We start from the raw sequence: 18,182 nt of genomic DNA, 5'->3' as shown, positions 1-18,182 counted from the left end.
GACTAAATACTCAGAGTTGTGCTCATCTTTTGACCAAACATTTCCCTTCATTTTGTTCCTCCAACCCCCACTGGGGAACATAATTGTGATCAATTACAAATTGCTGGATGGCAAGCTCTTCATTCTGTCCACAGCAAGATAAATGACTTCCTTGCCTAAACAACCTCTTGTGGAATAATATTCTGACCTCCTCTCGTTCTCCATCCTTCTCAGAGGAGGCCAGTCCGAGCCATGCTCTTTAGCCACGTGAATGTAATCGGAGCAGTTTGAAAAATGTGCAAACACATTATTAGCAACGTGTTTAAACAGCATCATTCCCTTAGGTGTTCATAATCCTTTAAAGCTATGATATGATTACTCCTTCCGGCATCACTCTAACACGGATACAGCACAGCAAGAATTATATTTGTCAAGAAACATGACAATTTTAAATTAATAAAAATTATTTCCCAGGTTACACACAGTATTTTTCTTTATTTATGGGATCTACTATCTTTTCTTTATTTATAGTATCCGTGTCCCTTTCAAAAGGATTTGAGTCATCTTACAAATGCTAACATTACAGCATAGCTCTAATAAAATAAGCATAAAACCACAATAGGAGGTAGGCGAGCTCTCCCCAAACAAGACAAGAAACATTAGAGTAAAGTGTGACAGATCTGATCTCACAGAAATCCAAAAGCTTTAGTTGATGAAGGTCAAGTAGCAGGCCAACAGATAAGGGGTTAACACCCAAAATATGACCTGTATAAAAATGCCTAAAACTCAACAAAAGAACAATCACTCAAGTGTGTATTTTATGCAAAGAATGTGAAGATTAGGCCAGAAGAAATAAAAATGATCAAATATGTCAGGGAAAAAAAATGCTTCATCTCTAGTTCCTACAGAAGGAGTTTCAAATTAAAACAAGATAACACATGGATAACCAACAAGGACCTATTATATAGCACCATATAGCAACAAGGATCCCTGTATAGCACAGGGAACTCTGCTCAGTGTTATGTGGTAGCCTGGATGAGGGTAGCCGGGGGGAGTCTGGGAGAGAATGGATAAGTGTATATGTATGGCTGAGTTCCTTTGCTGTTCACCCGAAACTATCACAACATTGTTAACCTGCTATTTATTGTTATTCAGTCACTAAGTTGTGTCCTACTCTTTGCAACCCCATGAACTGCACCACACTAGGCTTTCCTGTCCTTCACTATCTCCCAGAGTTGAGTCAGTGATTGAGTCAGTGACGCTATCCAATCATCTCATCCTCTATCACCCCTTTCTCCTCCTGCCCTCAATATTTCCCAGCATCAGGGTCTTTGTCAATGAGTCAGTTCTTCGCATCGGGTGGCCAAAGTATTGGAGCTTCAGCTTCAGTATCAGTCTCAGTCCTTCCAATGAATATTCAGGGTTGATTTCCTTTAGGATTGACTGGTTTGATCTTGTAGTCCAAAGGACTCTCAAGTGTCTTCTCCAGCTGCTGCTGCTGCTGCTGCTGCTAAGTCGCTTCAGTCGTGTCTGACTCTGTGCAACCCCATAGATGGCAGCACCACAGTTCAAAAGCATCAGTTCTTCAGCGCTAAGCCTTCTTTATGGTCCAACTCTCACATCCATACATAACTACTGGAAAAACCATAGCTTTGACTAGATGGACCTTTGTTGGCCAAGTAATGTCTCTGCTTTTTAATACACTCTAGGTTTGTAATAGCTTTTCTTCCAAGGAGCAAGTGTCTTTTAATTTCATGGCTACAGTCACCATCCACAGTGATTTTGGAGCCCAAGAAAATAAAGTCTGTCATTGTTTCCATTTTTTCTCCATCTATTTTCTGTGAAGTGATGGGACCAGATGCCATGATCCTAATTTTTTGAATGTTGAGTTTTAAGCCAGCTTTTTCACTCTCTTCTTTCACCTTCATCAAGAGGTTCTTCAGTTCCTCTTTGCTTTCTGCCATTAGGGTGGTATCATCTGCATATCTGAAGTTGTTGATATTTCTTCCAGCAATCTTGATTCTGCTATCCTCAAATATAAAACAAAAAGTTAAAAAAACAAACCAAAAAAATCCCAAGGTAACAGTTTGCACCCACTCAATGTCTGAAAGAAAAAGAGTTATACAGTATTGTATGGCCATTTTAGTTGTTTTACATTTTATCCCAGTGCAAACATTGCTACAGTGAATGTCCTGGTACATATATCTTTTAGCAAATATACAGATATTTCTGAAGATAGGTTTCTAAAAACAAAATTGAGTTAAAATGTATATGCATTTTGAACAAAGATAAATATGGCCCATCTACTCTCCTAAAATACTGTTCTATTTAACACTTACATTCATAGCGTATGAGTGTGTTGATTTCCTCTAAACATGCAATTACCACAGAACCCAGTAATTATGCTCATGGGCATTTATCCCACAGAAATATAAACTCATGTTCACACAAAAATTGTCATGAATGTTCAAAACAACTTTATTCATAATAGTCAAAAACTGGAAACATTTAAGCTGTCCTTTAGTGATTGAGAGGTTAAACCAACTGGTACATCCACACCATGGATACTACTCAGCAAGAAGAAGTTGATATACACAACCTGGTTGAATCCCCAGGAAGTTATGCTGAATGAAAAAGCCAATTCCAAAAGGCGATGAACTACCTGATTACATTTATATAACATTTCTGAACTGACCAAAGGATAGAAATGGAGAACAGGTGAGTGGTTGTCTGGAGTGACAAGCAAGGGAAGGTGCGAGAGGGCAGAGGGGTGGGTATACAAGGGCAACACCAGGATCCTCATGGCGATGGAGCTGCTCTGTGTCTTGATTGTGATGGTTCACACAGGAACCTACACAGGTGTAAGATTGATGGATTGTGTCACTATCAATATCCTAGTTGTGATGCTGTACTACAATTTTTCAAGAAGTTACCACTGAAGGAAACTTGCTAGAGGGTACCTGGGATCTCCTTGTTTTATTTCTTATGCTATGCTATGCTAAATCACTTCAGTCGTGTCGGACTCTGTGCGACCCCATAGACGGCAGCCCACCAGGCTCCCCCGTCCCTGGGATTCTCCAGGCAAGAACACTGGAGTGGGTTGCCATTTCCTTCTCCAATGCATGAAAGTGAAAAGTGAAACTGAAGTCGCTCAGTCGTGTCTGACTCTTAGCGACCCCATGGATTGCAGCCTAACAGGCTTCTCCGTCCATGGGATTTTCCAAGCAAGAGTACTGGAGTGGGGTGCCATTGCATTCTCCATTATTTCTTATAGCTTCCCATGAATCTACCACTATCTCAAAACATAAAGTTTAATTTTAAAAATATATGATAGATCTATATAACATAATATGAGGTCTAAGATATACTGCTGCATGGGAACAGCATGTCACAAAATAATAGGGACAGTATTATTCTATTTGTGATCAACAAAGTCACATGTTAGCTTATATGTGTAAGCAAAAAAATTTTTTAACACTGCTTACCTCTGAGAAGAGGAAGGAAAAAGAGAGCCCTTTTTCAGTCTGTATTTAGTGTATCCTGTTGCAGTGCTTTACAACCAGCATGTCTGACTTACGTGACTTAAACATTTGTTTTTCATTGTAGAGAGGGATTAACTATAGCAATAATGAGGGTTAACCAACTGCTCCAGAGGACAGGCAGTATCTCCTCAAGCAAACTGGGCCAAAAGAGGTGTTCAGGGGAGAGGCAACTTTCAGTGAAGGTGACGAAGCCCAGAAGCCTGAGAGAGGCGCAGAGGATGTAGAAAAGGATTGGTCTGCAACAGAACAGGCACTGAGGGAAGGGAAGAAGGGAGAGTATCCTGAGAAGAAACTCAGACAGTCGAGAGTAAGAGGTTTCCCAGTGGGGACAGGAGTAAAAGATGGCTTTGGTGTGCATTTAGGGTAGGGCGTTTATCATTTACCAGGAGGTGGTGGCACTGCCATCAGAGCCCTCAGGGACAATGTGGGGAGCATTCCAGTTACTGGGGATGTCTCCTCCAGCTATGTACCCTGGAACAGGGGGTCCCATCAGCCTGCAGTCTCACTGGACCTCTTGACAGCTCATGTCAAGGCTCCACCATCTGATCTCAACAGCCACTCTAGTGAACCCAGACGGCATTTCTGATCAGGGGAGTTAGCATAAGTTCAGTAACAACCCCCCACAGAGCTGGACAGTGCTTTTTCCTCAGTCACCCTGATAAATGGTCCCTTGTCCCTCTAGGCTTGAGGTAAGTTGCAGAGTCCTTTCTCAAAAGGTCCTGGTCTGTGAACTGGCTTCAGTCTGGGACTGGATGTGTTAGTCCCTCAGTCATGTCTGACTCTTTGCGACCCCATGGACTTTGCAACCCCAGGCTCCTCTGTCCATGGGATTCTCCAGGAAAGAATACTGGAGTGGGCTGCTACTCCCTTCTCCAGGGGATCTTCCTGACCCAAGGATCAAACCTGGGTCTCCTGCATTGCAAGTGGACTCTTTACCATCTGAGCTGCCAGGAAACTGAATAAGAGGCTATACATTCCCACTATGGTGATGCAACTTTGGTCCCTGCCCAGCAGAGCTAGAATTTTTCTCCCTACATTTGTAAGCAAGTAACTTAGTAAACCTCCCATCCAGTTCATTTTAGGAATCTGGTGATCAGTTAGCCATTGATTGCCACAGATCCCTGCATATAAAACTCTTATTTCTTCATCCCTATGGCTTATTAAGATAATTGCATTTATGTTGTCTCTGATGGAAACCAGAAACCAGGGAAATCAATCTCACTGCCACATCAGCATCATCATTTCTGACCTTCAGAGAGTCATGTCAGAGCTCTTCAGTGACTCTGGTGCCTCCTTCACCAGTGCATTTTCTCTTGCCATGGTTGGTCCTCCCAGGGCATTTGGAGAGGTGATGGTTTAACGGTTGGAGTAATTAATCCCTCCCAACATTCCCGTTTCCCTCGGCCTCTGGACTCTCTCCCCTCTCACAGTCTTGCTTCTCTAAGCGCAGTTCATGGACTAGCTGCATCATGGCATCACCTGAGAGCACATTAGAAACCAGGTCAGTCCTAGACCTGCCAAAGCATAATCATCATCTTAACAAAATCCCCAGGTGATTCATAAACACATTAACATTTGTTTTACAGCAGTGTTTCTTAAACTGTAATTGCAACTGATTCATTTCTGAAAGTGCAAATGCCCAGGCCCCATCTCCAGAGTTTCCAATTCTGTAAATCTAGGGTGAGATTCAAGAATTTCCATTTCTAACATATTCAAGGCTGATGTTGATGGTCCCAGGTGATGTAGTCACCACTGCATTTGAACCGCTGTTCTATATTATGCCAGAGAATTTACAGAATTTTGACCTAAAGAACCACAGGTCATCATAGACTTCAGGCTCTTGTTGGCCAATCCAGCAGACAATTCACACCAGTCCTTGGCACTTGAGCTAACCCTGAGTCTTAGGAGACATTCCATGTCAGTATATTCAGCTGATGGATCCTTACTATCTTCCTCCAACACCCTTACAACCTCCTCCCACATACGATCTTCCTGCTCCTCCAGGTACCATGTGTTAAGATCTCGTAACTCTTTGGGTGAATAGGCTATTTTAGCTGAAAATGGCACTTTTCTATTTCTCCTTTTGGACCATATTGAGCTCTAACTCTTGTTACAGAGCTGGAGGCAAACAGAGGAGAGAGTGTGGGTCTGAGAAAAGGCAGCTCTAAAGGCAACTGCTCTGGGTGTAGTCACTTAAAATACTGTTCTGCAGAAAGAGGGCTCAGGAAAACCTAGAGCTCAAAGTTCTCAGCCTTATCCATGTCCCACCTGTGCCTTACACTGGTATTAGAGACCTAGAAAGGCTGAACTTTCAATTGGCGCTTTAATTTTACAACCTTGCAATGAGGTCCAGGGCTTGGGTGTTCATGGTAAGGACTCCAGATCAAGAGATTTCTTCTAGTTTTCCATGGAGGCTTGATTCTGAACTACAGGTATTCTTAAATAAAAAAATTATATATATATTCGTACTCATCATTTTGCCTATATATGTACTTTGGAGCTGTAAAAAGCAACAACAACAACAAAAACAAACTAGATGACACCACAACCTTTACAATCACTTCCTTTGACAGAGCAACTAAGTGCCACAGCCTCCTTTCCCATGTCTTGCCCTCCACTTACTCTTCATCCCTTGCTATGACCACGGATCATCTGAATCCTTATGATACTGTGCATGCATTGATGATGAGTGTCCATTTCTATCCTTTGAAACTCCGTGTCCCCGCAAGGTTCAGTTCCTCAAATATGATCAGCCCAATCCCAAAAGCATGTTATGAAGATCTATTGCCTGGGACAACTTCTAGTATCAATTACTCTATCAGTCAGAATACCAAACAGAAACATCAGGTGCTCATATGCAGATAATTTCAAGAGGGAACTATTTACGATAGTACAGACAGAATACATGGAAATCACAAAGGAGAAGACAATAACTGGTGCTGGTAGCACTGAGCAGAACTGCCCTAGACTTGAAGAGGAGGGTCATGTGTAGATGCCTCATTAAGAGAAGCAGCGACCTTCAGTCAAGGGACTCGGGCAGCTCGTGGCAACCTCACAGACAGGGAGCTGTGGGAGTGAACACCTTGACCTCACTCTCTCCCTGGTTTCCAGTCTCTTCCCAGGGATCCCCAGTGGCCAAACCCAAGTGGAAGCCAGAGTCAAGGAAGCCAATGGATATAGTCAACTAAATCAGCCTCCTGGATGGAGAGTGGATTCAGAGGAGAAAATGAAAGGTGTCTGGCACGATGGAAAAGGCCATGACTTTAGTTCTAAACAAATGGGCTGGTGGCATCTAAGCAGAGATGTAAAGCAGGTAACTGAGAAGCTCTGGAGACTAGAGAAAAGTCTGGGCTGTTGTACAGATTCCAGAGCATAGAACTGAAGTCATGAAAGTGGGTGAGATGACTTAGACAGTGAGGAGTAAGAAAAGGAGAGGATCTAGGGTTAAACCTGAGCAGTTTCAACATTTAAAAATCAGTTAGAAGAGGAGAATCTGCCAAGGGACAGAGAAATTGAGAAATAGAGGTGGAAGAAAAACCAGGGGAGTATGGCAGCTTAGATACCAATAAAAAATAGAAGGTTAAATCAGTTCAGCTCTGCTGAGAGGTCACATACAAGGAAGACTGAGGTGTGCCCCTGAGATTTAGGGTGTGGAGGTCACCGGACACTTTAATAAAAAGAGTTTTAAAAAAGAAGCAGGGGAAGATGCCAGTTAGATGAGGTTGATGGGTAAACAGGTGCTGAATGAGGGCAAAGGATGACTACACACAATTCTCCCAACCAGTTTGGGTGTGAAGGGGAGAGAGGAAAAGAGTAGAACCACAAAGGAAATCTGGGGTCCGAGAGTGGGATTTCTTAAGTATAGGAGTGATTAGAGCATGTTCAGATGCTGACCAAAAAAATCCCTTAAGAAGGGAACAGAACGAGGCTAGAAAAGGGGGGATATTTGGCAACATACCTTTTCTGAGACGGTTGGAATCCATGGCGTGGGGAAGGGAACTGACCTTTCAAGAAGGAGGAACATCACTTGCATTTTGTCAGGAGGGAAGTGCAGAGAATGGGTTCAGGTGCTGGTACAGATACAGGTCGGATTGTGGGTGCAGGTGGCAGGAATTCCCACCTGAGGGCCTCTGTTTCTTCTGTGAAGTATGAACAAAGACACCTGGCACTAGAGAGGGATGAGACGGGGCCTAAAGCCTTGGAAAGTTTGAAATGGCTGTTCAAAGACTGAAAGATGAGTGGACAAGAGGACAGTGGGATTCCCCAGGGAGGGGAGTGATGATGAAGACTTTTCTAGGCTGGCGGAGGCGGTGGGGGCGGAGGGGGTGGTCCTTCTCCAGTTACGCCTTGCTGCTGAGGTAGGATGTGTAAAAAAGTATATTAATGAGTTCTTGCAGGATTGCCTTTTTTCCTCCAGGTGAAAGAGTGATAAAAGGATGAGCTAGATGAGTAAGTTTAGGGTGTTGGTGAGACAGTGACTGACATGATGGACCACGTGTCTGATGTGGCTTCAAAGGGAAGCAAAAATAGGGTAGGTTGATGGATAAGGAAAAGTAGAGGGGCTGGGAGATTAAGAGCCTCAGTAAAGTTGGGGCACGGGCTTCCTAGGTAACGCTAGTGGTAAATAATCTGCCTGCCAATGCAGGAGATGCAAGAGATGAGGGTTTGATCCCTGGGTCAGAAAGATTCCATGGAGGAGGACAAGGCAACCTACTCGTGTATTCCTGCCTGGAGAATCCCATGGACAGAGGAGCCTAGTGCGCTACAGTCCATGGGGTCACAGAGTCAAACACAACTGAAGCAATTTAGCACGCATGTATGCAAGGTTTGGTCTTCTCTGGTGGCTCAGATGGTAAAGTGTCTGCCTGCAACGCGGAAGACCTGGGTTCGACCCCTGGGTTGGGAAGATCCCCTGGAGAAGGAAATGGCAACCCACTCCAGTACTCTTGCCTGGAAAATTCCATGGACCAAGGAGCCTGGTAGGCTACAGTCCATGGCGTCACAAAGAGTCAGACATGACTGAGCGACTTCATTTTCACTTTTGTGCAAGGTTTGGGCACAGAGTGGGTAAGAAAGCAGACTAGCCTACAATGAGATGGGATTATGGACAGAGGGGAGATTTGACAGATGACAAAATCTATGGTGTAACAGAGAAGCAGGTGCTGGAAGAGATGGGGTTGATTAAAGAACTGAGAGGCCAGAATGCTGATTATGTCATCTATGGGTATCGTCCCATCTACTAGGAGGATGGCAGGGTTGCAGTGTAAGGGCATATGGTGAGCCAGAAGGAGAAGTTCTTGGGGAAGGAGAAGGAGTGTTCTGGTGGCCAGTGGGTGTCAACAACACCAGAACTTCCAAGAGCAGCCATTTTTACAGGAATGTTTGGATTCTGCACCAGGGAATGAGGACAGGTTATTCCCACCCCTTGTCCTGGGGGTGTAAGTGGTGGAAGAGTACTTGAGAGAGCTGAAAAAGAATTGCTACTCTCTGGGTAGAGCTGAGTTTCAATTCAGGCAAGGAGAGAGAGGTTCTCCAGCAGCTGACGTGAGCAGAGGCAGCAGGAGTGACCAGGGATGAAGAGGGAAGTTTCAACTTGAGTACATTTGGATCACAGCTTATAAAAAGAGTTGCCATTAGGAAGATTCAAAATAAGTATCTGTGTCCAGAAAGCATTATACTGCTTTTCAAAGACAGACACATATGCCAAGTCAAATCATCCTTCACTTTCAAGGGTGACCCTTTGTGTATGGTCTGGCTCTGGAGAATAATATATAACTAGAAGTATTTTTTCCATGCTCAGGGCTGTCCTCGGGTTTCTCTGGTTCCAGCTGCTGTTTGCTGAGTCTGGCATGAGTTTTACCTTCATCTCCTGTTTTCCTAGTTTGCCAGACTCTGTGGTTTGAAAAGACTCCCACCAAGGACAGTTCGGGCTTCCCAGGTGATGCTAGTGGAAAAGAACCCGCCTGCCAATGCAGGAGACATGAGAGACTTGGGTTTGATCCCTGGATCGGGAAGATCCCCTGGAGGAGGGCATGGCAACCCACTGCAGTATTCTTGTCTGGAGAATCCCACAGATAGAGAAGCCTGGGTGGCTACAGTCCATGGGGTCGCAGAGAGTCAGACGCGACTCAAGCAGTTTAGCACGCAAGAACAGTGTAGGTCACTGTTCTCAAGGATTTCTATGCTGCCTCTTACCTCATCTTTTGGCCTTGTACTTGCTCTTGTCCTCCAAAGATTTCTCTGTGCTGCTGTAACCCCTCTTCACTTCTGTGTGGGTATTCACCCTCTGCTTCAACCCATTGTCAGCACATCTAGGGCAATGAATGGAATTACTGGGCAGCCAGGGTGCTTCAAAGATCACTTGGTAGATGACGATGTAACTGATGTCTGTTCTCAATAAAAAAGATGACATGAGACTAAACTTTCAGGACTTTTTAATTGTACCATCGGTGGCTAAACAAACTCTGCAGGTATCAGTAAGTAAAACAAAAGTCCATGTGTAAACTGTGAAACTGAACTTACCAATTTTCCCTTTGGCTCTCCCAATAAGCTTTTTTCCTTTCCTCCTGACTTGATCATTAATACTAATTCTTAGGCTGAAAACTGTGACCCAGTCTTGACAAATAGATCACAAGTCTTTGTCATTGTTTTTTCTCATTCCTAGGAAGGATACTCATGCACCATAAATAAATAGGCCAAGTTAGACTACATATCTGGTTACATGTGAAAATACACTTAACAAACTGTTTCTCTATGCCACAGAGTGACTTAGAATAGTCACATAACAAATTATTGCCCTTTGGGTGCTTTCACTCAAAACTCTTCACGTAATTTTCAATCAGTGTTGTTCAATTTCATGTTGTCTTGTGATTATTGTTTGGGATTTTGTTGTTTATGTGAGAGTCCTCAATATATTATGGGTGATGCTGTGAGCAGATTGGCTCTATTATTGGTACTATGATTATTATCATCTCTCACCTAAAATGCTTATTTGTTGCTGTTGTTCAGTTGCTAAGTCATGTCTGACTCTTTCTGACCCCATGGACAGCAACATGCCAGGCTTCCCCGTTTTCCACTCTCTCAGTGTTTGCTCAAACTCATGTCCATTGAGTCAGTGATGCCATCCAACCATCTCGTCCTCTGTTATCTCTTTCTCCTCGTGCCCTCAATCCTTCCCAGCATCAGGGTCTTTTCCAATAGGTCAGCTCTTTGCACTAGGTGGCCAAAATACTGGAGCTCAGCTTCAGCATCAGTCCTTCTAATGAACACTCAGGGTTGATTTCCTTTAGGATTGACTGGTTTGATCTCCTTACAGTCCAGGGGACTCTCGCAAGTCTTCTCCAGCACCACAGTTTGAAAGCATCAGTTCTTGGCACTCAGCCTTTTTTTATGATCCAGCTCTCACATCTGTAAAATGCTTATAAATGGTCTCAAACAGTGTGCCCTTGCTGACTATCAGAGCTTGTCTTGAGGGACTGGAGAAATGACTGATCCTAGAGAAATCACCACAGTGCAGGTGATCATAGGCTTGTCAGTTTGCTCCTTAGCAACATAAAATAAGCGAGAATGTGATTTACTCTTGCTACAGGAGATTTACTTCTAAATGATCAAGATCAGTAGCTTCAGAACCTCCTTGATATCAGAGGCCCCTCCTAGGAACCTGAGCAGAGATTCAAGCTTAAAGTTACCCTACACATCTCAGTTTGGAAATCTTATTTCAGTAAACACTTTTCCCCTTATCAGCACAACTTAAGGTGGCTGAATCAGACTAAAGGGAAGGATTTATATTCCTTGCTTGAAGGAGGAGTTTTCTTGCTTTTTCTTTCTCCTGCTAGATGTAAACAAGTCTACATACATAACCCTGTGTACCAGCAGATTTCTTAAAACCTGAAGAGACTCAATCTTAAGATGAAGACTTTGTGGAGAAAAGCGAAACAGGGAAGAGAAAATACAGGTTTTACTGACATCGCTGAGTTGCTGATTCAACCAGCCTTGGAACCTACCCTACTTCTGGAGTTTCAGTTTTGTAAGGTGTTGAGTTTTTTCATAGGTAAGTCAGTTTGGCATAGTTTGCTTTTTAATTTTTTAAAATTGCTATTATTTGCCACAAAAAGCCTCCTAGGTGGCCTGTGTAACAGAGCAGGACCCAGCAGGAATATGAGTTACTGGGGGTAATTCCTGCCAATCATTTTTTTTTTTTTTAAGAAATTTTAATGTGGACCATTTTTTAAGACTTTATTGAATTTGTTACCATATTGCTTCTGTTTCATGTTTTAGTTTTTTGGCTCTGAGGCATGTGGGATATTAGCTCCCTAACCAGGGATTGAACTCACACCCCATGTATTGGAGGGTGAAATCTTAACTGGCTGACCACTCGAGAAGTCCCCAATCTTTCCTTTATTTCCCTCCTTCAACCTGATTCCTAATATGAGGCTATTTGTGCTTTGAGTTAGCCTTCCTTTGTTTCTACCCTACCCCATCCCATTTTTTCTAGCTCTCAGAAATCCCTGTTAATCTCCATATAAATATAACATGACCTTCAAGTTGAATTTAAGCTGGAGTCAAATCAAGGTAAAATGTTTGGAGACCCCATCTGTTGGCCTCAAAGAGGAACAACAGATTATTGGGTAGGAAAAGTGTCCTCTAAAATTGCTTCCTGAAGTCAGCCAGATTCTGTCAGCATCACTGCTGCTTCTCAATATTTATAGCCTACCCCAGGCCCTATTATGCTTACAGAAATTCTCCTATGTCTTGTTGGTAAGTAGGTGAGACTGGGTGTTGAATCAATGACACCTAAATGGCTGAAATTATTCCATTTGGGATCTGCTGAAATTACTTTTTCTCAAATTTTTAAAATTTATAATATTTCTTTTTTTTTCACAATTTGGATTTTTTATTTAATTTTTTTTTCAGGCTGATTTTATTTTATTTTATTTTATTATTATTATTATTATTTTTACTTTACAATATTGTTTTGCCATACATCAACATGCATCCACCATGGGTATACACATGTTCTCCATCCTGAACCCCCCTCCCACCTGCCTCCCCATACCATCCCTCTGGGTCATCCCAGTGCACCAGCCCCAACCTTCCTGTATCCTGCATCGAACCTGGACTGGCGATTCGTTTCTTATATGATATTATACATGTTTTAGTGCCATTCTCCCAAATCATCCCCCCCACCACCCCCGACCAGAGTCCAAAAGACTGTTCTATACATCTGTGTCTCTTTTGCTGTCTCACATACAGGGCTGTCATTACCATCTTTCTAAATTCCATATATATGGAATTTATATATATTTATATATTCCATATATATTCCATGTATACTGTATTGGTGTTTTTCTTTCTGGCTTACTTCACTCTGTATAGTAGGCTCCAGTTTCATCCACCTCATTAGAACTGATTCAAATGTATTCTTTTTAATGGCTGAGTGATACTCCATTGTGTATATGTACCACAGCTTTCTTATCTATTCATCTGCTGATGGACATCTAGGTTGCTTCCATTACTGGCTATTATAAACAGTGCTGCGATGAACATTGGGGCACACGTGTCTCTTTCGATTCTGGTTTCCTCGGTGTGTACGCCCAGCAGTGGGATTGCTGGGTCATATGGCAGTTCTATTTCCAGTTTTTAAGGAATCTCCACACTGTTCTCCATAGTGGCTGTACTAGTTTGCATTCCCACCAACAGTGTAAGAGGGTTCCCTTTTCTCCACATCCTCTCCAGCATTTATTGCTTGTAGACTTTTGGATCACAGCCATTCTGACTGGCGTGAAATTCAAATAACCTTTTCTTCTTCATCTACTGTCTCCTCTCTTTCTGGGATTCCAATTACACATATGCTAGATTGCTTGATACTACCCTACAGCCTAAAGACCTGTTCTTTTTCTTTTACCTTTTCCCCTCTTTGTTTAGATAATATCTATTGATTTATCTTCAAGTCTGCTGATAATTTCACGTACTGCATCTTTTTTATCATGCCTAACCAATGAGTCTTCAATTTCATTCACTGTATTTGTTTGAAAGCATCAATTCTCCTGCACTCAGCCTTCTTTATGGTCCAATTTTCACATCCGTACATGACTACTGGAAAAACCATAGCCTTGACTATACAGACCTTTGTCAGCAAAGTGATGTCTCTGCTTTTAATATGCTGTCTAGGTTTGTCATAGCTTTTCTTCCAAGGAGTAAGAGTCGTTTGATTTCATGGCTACAGTCACCATCCACAGTGGTTTTGGAACCCAAGAAAATAAAATCTGTCACTGTTTCCATTTTTGTTCCATCTATTTGCTATGGAGTGATGGGACCAGATGCCATGATCTTAGTTTTTAGAATGTTTAGTTTTAAGACAGTTTTTTCACTCTCTTTTTTCACCCTCATCAAGAGGCTCTTTAGTTTTTGGGTTAATTGACTGCTGTTTCTCTTTACTATGGATTACATTTTCCTGCCTCTTTGCACATTAATCTTTTTATTGTGTACTGAGTCTTGTGGACAATAAATTGAAGAGAATTTAGATTCTGCTATCTTTCTTTAAAGAAAGTTGAGATTTGTTGCAAGCAGTTAAATTATTAGCATATTATCTTGAACCTCTGGAGCCACAGCATTCAATAGAACTTTTGTGATAGAAATGTTCTATACACAGTCCAATACAATGGACATCAACCACAAGTGGCTAAAAGCATTTAAAATGTGACCAGTGACTGATGGACTGCATTTTGAGTTTTATTTCATTTTAATCAAGTTACTAAGGCTTGTAGAGGTTATTGTATTAAATAATGCAGCTACGAAGAACTGGTTTTAAGCTCTGTTCAGGGGGGCAGTCTATTTGTGCTTTGCCTTTATTTCTAGGGTAAGGCTCTAGTCCTGGGAAGAGATCCTTACTCCTAAGGTGTGCCCTCCGGTCTCTGTGGAAAGTCTTGGGTGTTTGTCGTGCCCCCTAACCAGGCAGGAATTGAACTCTAAACTCCATCTCCCAGCATAAAGCAGCCGTAGATTAGCCTTCCAGCTATTGCTCTTCCCTGGGCTCCTGCACCTCACTCTGCACCTGCGCTGTCCAGGAGTCAGCTGGGGATTGGAGGGAAGTCTGTCCCCAGATTTGGGCACTCCCCTTCTGAGGCACCCTCCTTTCTGAGACTCCTTCCTTTCCACCTTTCAGCTGCTTGTGGAAGCCCCAAAGCCCACCTTCTGCTCCTCAGCCCCAAAGGCTGCCAGTTTCCAGTTGAGCTCTGTCTCCTGCCACCATGGGAGGAAGTGAGTGCCAGCAGAGGAAATGCCTGATTGGCATAGACCTCACCCAGTGGGCTTCCCTTTTCTCAAGGTCATATCTTCTGCAGCTTTAGTCTTCAGAACAAAACCATTTTGGTTGCTCTCCAGGACCTTAGAACAGGTTTTGTTATTGTCTTGTTTTTGGTCCAGAATTTATCATTGTTTTTGGCAGAAGGATTAGTCAGATACTTAGTTGCTAAGTCAGAACTAATCTGAATGGCCAAGACTAGACACTAAAACAGTGAGTTCAGTGGGAAAGTTAGCCTATCCCTTCCTTCTGGCATACGCTCCCTTGTTTCTTTGCAACAGAAAGGGCTCAATATTTGCTGAACGAACATTTGCTGAAACTAAAAATTCTCTTGAAGGAGCCATACTTTGAAGCATTAGCAGAGTTCATAATTTACAAAGGCCAATCCTTTCCCGAAAGTATGATATGGGTCAATGAAAAAGAACAAGAGCTTCCTGGGTGTATCTGTCTTCTGATTACAAGTGGCAGAAAACATGCCTCAATTTTGGCTTAAGCAAAAGGAGAACTTGTTGACAAGCTTAGTTTAATACTCCAAGGTAGGGCTTAAGGCATAGCTGGATTTAGGGCTTATATAGTATCATCAGAAGGCAGGGGTTTTGGTTTGATTCTTGTTCCCAGCTCTCAGACCCACCTATCACACTGACAGAATTAATCTCAGCTTCCTGTGACTGCAAGAAGATGGCAACAGGTTCAGCTGTGCATCCTCTCAAGTGTCCAGTCCAGGGGAGAAAGTGCAAGCCTATTTTTCATAAATACTCACAAAAATCTCACTTCCTTTCATAGGGTCTACCTGGGTTACATGCTTGGGTTACAGGACCAATCACATGGCCATGAAACAGGATGAAATGATTGGCCTAAGTGTGGCTCATCTGCTCCACTTCATAGTCAGAGGGCTGGCAGTTTCACCAGACCTACATAGGCTGAAAGTGGGGAATGGACAGGTCTCCTGACAAATTCTGCTGCTGCTGCTAAGTCAGTAAGTCATATCCAACTCTTTATGACCCCATGGACTGTAGCCTGTCAGGCTTCTCTGTCCATGGGATTTCCCAGGCAAGAATACTGGAATGGGTTGCCATTTCTTTCTCCAGGGGATCTTCCTGACCCAGGGATTGAAGCCGTGTCTCCTGTGTGCCAGGCAGATTCTTTACCAGTGAGCCACCTAGGAAACCTATCCTCTGATAAATATCTGGATTCTTATTCACTAGAAGGGCAGACACAACAGAAGCCCACTAAAAAGGTTATTGGAGGAGACTGGAACCAAGGTACCTGGAAGGGGTTAAAAGGTTACAAAATGAGAAGCAGGGAATCTAAAGGACCGGCCCCTTTTCCCACTTGCCCCTCGGCTCGAGGCTGCTGGAGGCAGGTGCTGTGCTGTGTCATTGCTTCATGGTGATAGTGCCTGGGGACCTGGGATGAGTGATATCCACCAAGTTTAGATACCATAGCAGTATCTGTAAAAGGGATCAGGTGGAGAATGGCGTTTAATGTGGAATCCAGGCTTCCAATTAGAGGCTTGTTCCACTTGTTAAACTTGGTTTGAGTTAAATGCCCACCGACCTCTTGTCCCTATAGCATTTCATCACTGTGATGAATTCTCACAAACAAACCCTCTCCCCCGCCCTTCGTAATGGTACACACTCTGTATACTGTTAGAGGTCTGAATTCTTTGCCCAGACAAATTGCCAGGACCTCCTTTCCATCTCTTCCATAGTAAGGATGCAATCCAAGGAAAAAAGACAACAGCGCCAGATACAGCAACACTGCTGAACGTTCATTGACTTGGCCAATGCCTGACCGGCAGCTCCTGCAGTTCCAAACCATCCAGCAGCATCGGAGGGCGGGGGGAGTGGAGGTTTCCTCTTCTCCCCCTGCTTCCAGGAAAGCAGAGAAAATATAGCAGACCCCAGAGACCAGTGAAAAAATACCTCTGGGAGCCTCTTGATCTACTCAGTCCCCACTGACTGCTCCTAAGCACATTCTAACTTGAACCTGTTGGTCCTAAGAGAGCCCAGTAAAGGCTGGCCATTAAAAGAACTCTCCCCAATTTCTCAAAAAATGTCTGAAATTTTAGGATCTCACATTTTTCTACAATAAGCACGCTTCACTTTTGCCACAAAAAATTAAAATAAGTACGGATATTCAAAGTTTCAGGATTTCCACAATGCCTTGCCCACGTTGAAGTTCCCTCTGTAACCAGTGACTGACTCACAGTCGCTGCTCACAGTATTTCAGGCTTTTTCTGTCACTGCAGTTGCGTCTAATCATAAAAAGAAATACACTTCTGACAAATTTAAGAATGCAACATGGAAGAGACCTCTGGAAAAATTCCTATCAGCTCTTTTATACCCAGGTTCCCTCAGTGATAAAATCCTAGTCTTTTCAGGAAATCAGTTCATTCCTTGCTTGTTTTTATCAAACAGCTCACTCCCCACTAGTCTCATCTTCTTGATGAGATGGTCCTTTTCAGGGCAGAAATACTCTGATTCCCTCCTCTTTCTTGCCCTCCCAACACTCACCCAACTTCTTCACTTGCTCTGCATCCTGCCATGCAGAGGACACCTGCCGCTGACCTCATTCTCAACTTTGTTTGTTTCCCCGATGAGATTACTGGGCAGGTGCTGTAGTCTTTGGTTTGCTGGGCAATTGGCTCCACGCAGTTCTGTGACCCGCGCCCTGGATGGCAGGACGTCTTCATTATTCACGATAAACTAGAGGTACAGTTACCAGCAGATTCACCTCTGAAACTTGTTTAGCCAGTTTCCTTCTTTCACTGAGCTGTTCCAAGACGGGCACATGCAGATTGACAAAAACACCCAGAGTTTCTGTGTTCCCAGGAACCAGTACCACTAGAATAAGCCCAGGTCTCTTGCTGAACTATGATTCTCGATTCCTCTCCCCACACTCCCTTTCCTACGAAGCTATGGACCATCACGTTTTAATGCAGTGCTGAGTTGCTAACAAAAATGGTGCATTTTTTTTTTTCCCTGAATGTCAGACAACATATGATCAAGAAGCATGCATAAAATATCAGAAAAACAAGTGTACGCTGTTCCTGCCTGGCATGCAAACGCACAAGTGGCTGGGCTTTAAAAGCTTCCGTGTTCACAAGAAGTCCTGGAGCATTAAAATTGATGCTGGGGATTAGGTTGCCTTTCAGAGCAGCAGAATCTGTATAAGCGAATCCTCCTGGGCTGAGCCATTTTCAGCCCAGGCATATAAAGCTGGCTGGCCATGAGTCAGCCTTTGTGCACACACGCACAGTATTTAACTGCACATGCAGCAGACCCCAAATTAAAACCATATTTTGTTAGCACCACATGTTCCAGACTTGACAGTATTTATCAAAGGGGAAGCTGCTG

The 18,182-nt window shown here is 43.2% G+C and overlaps 1 long non-coding RNA gene across 1 annotated transcript in view; it reads right to left on the bottom strand.

Moving 5' to 3' along the window:
- Nucleotides 1-454: 454 nt before the first annotated feature.
- The window catches only part of LOC147365893 (uncharacterized), a 185,538-nt gene continuing 167,810 nt past the window's right edge, over nt 455-18,182 (bottom strand). The window contains exon 3 of the long non-coding RNA XR_015132997.1: nt 455-2,004. This is a non-coding gene — a long non-coding RNA (uncharacterized LOC147365893). The remainder of the gene's footprint in view (nt 2,005-18,182) is intronic.

The sequence above is a fragment of the Bos grunniens genome, chromosome 9 (assembly GCF_055505025.1).
Source record: "Bos grunniens cultivar Pamir isolate PY7600 chromosome 9, Bosgru_T2T1.0, whole genome shotgun sequence".
In the NCBI taxonomy this organism is placed as follows: Eukaryota; Metazoa; Chordata; class Mammalia; order Artiodactyla; family Bovidae; genus Bos; species Bos grunniens.
The sequence above is the reverse complement of the archived record's forward strand: the minus strand, read 5'-3'. Positions and strand labels throughout refer to the sequence as shown.